We start from the raw sequence: 5,747 nt of genomic DNA, 5'->3' as shown, positions 1-5,747 counted from the left end.
GGCCCATATTAATATTTGTATTGTTTGAATTGTTTTATTTTGGGAAAACTGGCAGAGCACCTGAGATGCCAGTATCCTCGTTACAACCCCTTCCCTAGCCCTACCTAGGCTCTGGAACTTGGGGTTGTTCCTTCCATTTGGCAGAGGGCTCAGTGTGGCTCCTTACCTGAGGAGGCAGATTTGCTCAGCCTGCTGCAGCAGGGGATGAGTTGTTGTTTTTGTAGCAGAAAGCACACTGGACTGGAGATGAGAGGCATGGCTAGAATCCTGGTTCCTTCAGGTGGGGCACAGTGGTTCATGCCTGTAATCCCAGCACTTTGGGAGGCCAAGGCAGGAGGATTGCTTCAGCTCAGGCATTCAAGACCAGCCTGGGCAACATGGTGAAACCCTGTCTCTACAAAAATTAGCCAGGCGTGGTGGAGCACGCCTATAGTCTCAGCTGCGCGGAAGGCTGAGGTGAGAGGATGGGTTGAGCCCAGGAGGTCGAGGCTGCAGTAAGCTGAGATACACCACTACACTCCAGCCTGGGCGACAGAGTGAGACTTTGCCTCAAATAAAATAAATAAAAATTTTAAAAAAATAAAAAAGAATCCTGGTTCCTTCAGTGACAAAGCCAGGTGACCTCTAGAAAGTCACCATACTTCTTTGTGCCTCAGTCGTCTCATCTGAGGACACTAATACTAACACCTGCTGCATAGGGTGGCTGTGAAGAGCAGGAGAAACCATGTGACAGCCCATTGAACACTTGTCAATCACTGGACTCGTTCAGGCTGATGTAAGGCAAGAAAGAAGAAAGAATCTCAGCCCAGCGCGGTGGCTCATGCCTGTAATTCCAGCACTTTAGGGGGCTGAGGTGGGCAGATCACTTGAGGCCAGGAGTTCAAGACTAGCTTGGCCAACATGGTGAAAAACCATCTATACTAAAAGTACAAAAGTTAGGCAGGCATGGTGGTGTGCACCTGTAGTCCCAGCTGTTCAGGAGGCTGAGGCATGAGAATGTCTTGAATCTGGGAGGCCTCCGCAGTTGCAGTGAGCCAAGATTGGGCCACTGCACTCCACCCTGGGCAACAGACCAAGACTCTGCCTCAATTTAAAAAAAAGAAGAAGAAAGAATCTCATAGCACTCCAAAGTTCTGTAATATTACTTTCTGACCTAGAATCCAATTCTTTTTTTTTTTTTTTTTTTTTTTTTTTGAGACAGGGTCTCGCTTTGTCACCCAGGCTGGAGTGCAGTGGTGCGATCTCGGCTCACTCACAGCCTCTGCCTCCTGGGCTCAAGTGATTCTCCTGCCTCAGCCACCCGAGTAGCTGGGAATACAGTTGCATGCCACCATGCCCGGCTCATTTTTGTATTCTTAGTAGAGACGGGGTTTCTCCATGTTCTCCAGGCTGGTCTCAAACTCCTGACCTCAAGCCATCCACCTGCCTCAGCCTCCCAAAGTGCTGGGACTACAGGTGTGAGCCACCGTGCCCAGCCCTGGAATCCAATTATTGACTCTTCCATGCAAAAATCAAAAATGCCCACATCTGGCTGGGCACAGTGACTCATGCCTGTAATCCTAGCACTTTGGGAGGCCAAGGCAGGAGGATCACTTGAGCCCAGGACTTTGAGACCAACCTGGGCAGCATAGCAAGACCCCATCTCTATTGAAAAATGTTTTCTAATTAGCTGGTCATGGTGGCACGTGCCTATAGTCCCAGCTACTTGAGAGGCTAAGGCAGGAGGATCGCTTGAGCCCAGGAGTTCAAGGCTGCAGTAAACTATGATGCACCACTGCACTCAATCCTTCAAGCCTGGGTGACAGGGCAAGACCCTTTCTCAAAAAATAAAAATGAAAAGCCTACATCTGATGTCAACCTAGCCTGTCTTGCCTTCTCCACACTGGTTCCACATTTCAGGCCAATAAACAGCATCCACAGCTGTCCCTTCGAACATCCCAACCAGCCAGAGCCCCTCAGTACAGGGACATCTGTGGCAAAGCTCTGCATGCAATAGGTTCAGACCAAGTGTGGACCTTTGGCCAGAAGCGAGCCAAGGAGATAAGTATAGGTAGGGTGGAGATAATGTTTTTCCAGGATGGTCAAGGCACGCCTCCCTTGCTCCAGACGCTTATCAGTGGGATGGCATTTTTATGGCTCTTTTTTAAAGCCTGGACTAGGAGTTCAGGGCAGAACTCAATGCTTCCTATAGTGTTCCTCTCCTTGTAGACACAGCAGAACTCTGCTTCTGTATCTAAGAAGTGACCATCATAACCATCCTGTATAGTACTTTACAAAAATAATAGTGATGGCTCAATTTATATGGTATGATATTAACTATGCACTAGGTGCTTTTCTGAGTGCTTTATTTATTTATTTATTTATTTATTTATTTAAGACAGGGTCTCTCTGTGTTGCTCAGGCTGGAGTGCACTGGTGCCATCACAGCTCACTGCAGCCTCAACCTCCCGGGCTCAAGCAATCCTTGTAACTCAGCCTCTGAGTAGCTGGGACTACAGGCATATGCCACCACGCCTGGATAATTTTTAAATTTTTTGTAGAGATGGGGTCTCACTATGTTGACCAGCTTGTCTTGAACTCCTGGGCTCAAGCAATCTTGCTGCCTCAGCCTCCCAAAGTGCTGGGATTACAGGTGTGAGCCACCACGCCTGGCCTGAGTGCTTTACATTTAACTCATTTGAATCCTCATAACCATATGATGAAAGTCCTAGTCTCATTCTTATTTTGTAAAGGAAGAAACTGGTTATAGGGAGGTTAAATAACTTGTCCAAGGTCACCCAACAAGTACATAGTGAAGCTGGGGGAGGTGTGGGGACTTAATCCGGACCACTGGGCTCCAGTCTTTCTTCTTAACTAGTATAATACTGGATCTACAAGGTACTTTTGCTTGTCTTATTTGACCTTGACAGCAAACCTGTGAACAAGGTCATACAGGCATATTATTATTATTATCCCTATTGATAGATGGGAAATGAAAGCTTGGAAACCCTGCCGAAGTTTAAAATCCATGGTTTCAGTGGCAAAGCTGGGAAGGAGGTTTCTCACCAGATCCCATGCCCAGGGGCCATGCTTCAAAGGGCCTCCATAGCTCCTCTTCATCTGCCTTGAAGGTGACTCCAGGAGCCCCTCCATTTCTTACCTACCCCAGGAGTCAGAAGATGCACTCAGGGAAGGCTGAGCAAATCTTCACGATGCCAGATCAATTCATTCCCTCTCCAAGCCTGAAAAACGAAACCAGTAATGGGTGTGCACTGGGGATAATTCAGCCCTGGCTCTATTGTGGAAGGGTATAAAGATGCTCTCTCCTCCCAGAGTCTTTCCTGATCCTACCTGATTCAGGCAAATCACTCTTTCCCAATCATGCTTTGCTTTCTTGATGCCTCACCTGTGGGTCCTTCCAAGTTTCCACAGTTCCTTGTAGTTATTTGTGTCATTCCCCTACTGTACTGTGTTCTCCTATGGGCAGGGACAGGGTCCCACTCATTCTGGGATCCTGGTGCCATCTAGCTTGGTGTGAAATAATAGCATGTAATGCTGCAGAGGGACCCCACCTCCCTTGTGCTCTTCAGTGTCATATGGCCTTGACTTTCAGGCACCCTTGCTGGTAAGCACTGTGTGAAAAGGTTGGAAGCTGAGAAGGTCCGTGCCCTGGCCCAGGCCTGCAAAAAGACAGACACTGGCAGGTGTTTCCAGATATTGATCTGCCCAGCCTGACTTCTTGTCTATGAGCAATTTGCAACTAGAGTTCTTTTCCTTGTTTCCTAGAAATAATCTAATAAACTCAGTCACTCTGAGCCACAGAATTTTAGAGTTGGAAGGAGCTTTATACTACAGTCAAGGAGAAACTGAGGCCCCACTCGGCAGCTGTTTCCGGAGTAGAGTAAGAAGGACACCAGATGCAACACTTAAAAGTTGGTGAAGTGAGGAAAACAGGTGTCTGTGTATATTTTTAATCAATGACATTTCAGTTCACTTCAAAAGTTAAGGGCTACTCAGCCAAGCTCCAGTCTACTTGGTTTTGTAAAGACCTTTCTCTGCAAGTTAGGATGTTCAGGAAAAATGACCCTTCCAGCTAGGTGTGGTGGCTCATCCCTATAATCCCAGCACTTTGGGAGGCTGAGGTGGGTGGATCACCTGAGGTCAGGAGTTCGAGAAAAGCCTGGCCAACCTGGTGAAACCCTGTCTCTACTAAAAATATAAAAGTTAGCTGGGCATGTTGGTGGGTGCCTACAATCCCAGCTACTCAGGAGACTGAGGCAGGAGAATCACTTGAACCCAGGAGGCGGAGGTTGCAGTGAGCTGAGATTGCACCATTGCACTCCAGCCTGCGCAGCAGAGCAAGACTCTGTTTCAAAAAAAAAAAAAAGAAAGAAAGAAAGAAAAAAGAATGACCCTTCCTGGGATTCACAGGGCACAACTCTTGGAGGTGTTAATCATATCGCACATCGTGTGTGTGTGTGGGGGGGGGTGGCGCCCCCTGGAGGTGTGCAGTTTTACAGTGTGCCAGGCTGGATGTGGCAGCCTACCTTGTTCTTTCGCCACACTAACATGGGTTTTGATGGCGAAGTCCAGACACATTCAGTTTTCTGGGGACACTCTCAGTTTGTGGCAACAGCAAAGATTCTGCCCATCCCCCCAGCCCCAGTCTCTTATCCTCCCTCACTGAGGATGGGCTGCTCAACAGACATGCTGCCTCTAAGCAGGTACAGACCTGCCTGCGCGGAGTTCTCCGGGAAGAAGAGGATCCCGAATGGTAAGGCATGCAGTCACCATCCCTTCTATTTTGAGTCCTGCTGGGAAACTTGTTTGTTCTTTGTGCATCTGGTTCTGAAATGTAGCGGGACAGTGGAAATATATTACAGGTAGACTCCACACACCCTTCCCCTAATCGCTCATGACAGGTGATTACCTGGGCAGCATGAATGAGTAGGTGAGTTCATAGTTCTCCTCTCTGACAGCCAGAGTCTAAGGGATCAGAAAAACAGAGGTGGAAAAACAGGAATCACATGTTACCATAGCAAACAAGGAAACTCATGTGTACACAGCCTATGATTGAAACCACCATGTTATTATAGCCTATGAAATAAACAGAGATGAAAAGGCATCTCTCTTCTTCCCTTCCCAGGGCCATCTTGAAGGGACTCCTTCCCCTCTGACTTCCTGTCACAGGCATTTGTCATTATGATTTTCACCAGCTGCTCCTGGTTTTCAGAAACTCCATTTTCCATACCTGAGAAAACCTTCCGTGGGATTAGAGGAAACTATGGATCCAAGGTTTTACAAACGGGAATCTGGTTGTTCAGTATCCACTGTCTTTTGTCTTTTGTTTTTGCTTAAATGATACATACCTAAAGTAAAAATAATTCAAAGACACAAAAGTACAAAGAGAATGAGAATCATCTGAAATCCCACCACTCCTAATAAGAACTTTTAGCACTGTGCTGCACATCCCTCCACAAGCACACACAATGAGCATGCGTAGCTACACAAAGTTATGCCACTCTGCACCCTGACTTACCCACGGTGTGTCAGGGGAGTCCTTTCTATTCTTCAATTGGATATTGGAATTACTACCTAAAACAAGAAATCAAACAATCCCGCTGTTACTAATAATGACTTAGCTGTTTACAGTTCTCTGTAGCTAAAAAGCAAGTATACGTCCTTGATCCCATATAGTCCTGAAGCTGCAAGGAGAACTCTGGGGTGCCCAGCTCCCTTCTTTGTATGCTTCATTCTCATCATCCTTC

General features: G+C 47.1%; 1 long non-coding RNA gene across 1 annotated transcript; it reads right to left on the bottom strand.

Annotated features, from left to right (window-relative positions):
- Nucleotides 1–1,655: 1,655 nt before the first annotated feature.
- Nucleotides 1,656–5,565, bottom strand: LOC129529557 (uncharacterized). Its single transcript, XR_008675104.2, has 5 exons — nucleotides 5,519–5,565; nucleotides 5,231–5,348; nucleotides 4,910–4,965; nucleotides 4,712–4,827; nucleotides 1,656–3,221 (listed from the first exon to the last, which is right to left on the bottom strand). It is a non-coding gene; the product is annotated as an uncharacterized lncRNA (long non-coding RNA).
- Between the last annotated feature and the right edge of the window lie 182 nt (nucleotides 5,566–5,747).

This window comes from Gorilla gorilla, chromosome 23 (genome assembly GCF_029281585.2).
Source record: "Gorilla gorilla gorilla isolate KB3781 chromosome 23, NHGRI_mGorGor1-v2.1_pri, whole genome shotgun sequence".
Lineage (NCBI taxonomy): Eukaryota > Metazoa > Chordata > Mammalia > Primates > Hominidae > Gorilla > Gorilla gorilla.
The sequence above is the reverse complement of the archived record's forward strand: the minus strand, read 5'-3'. Positions and strand labels throughout refer to the sequence as shown.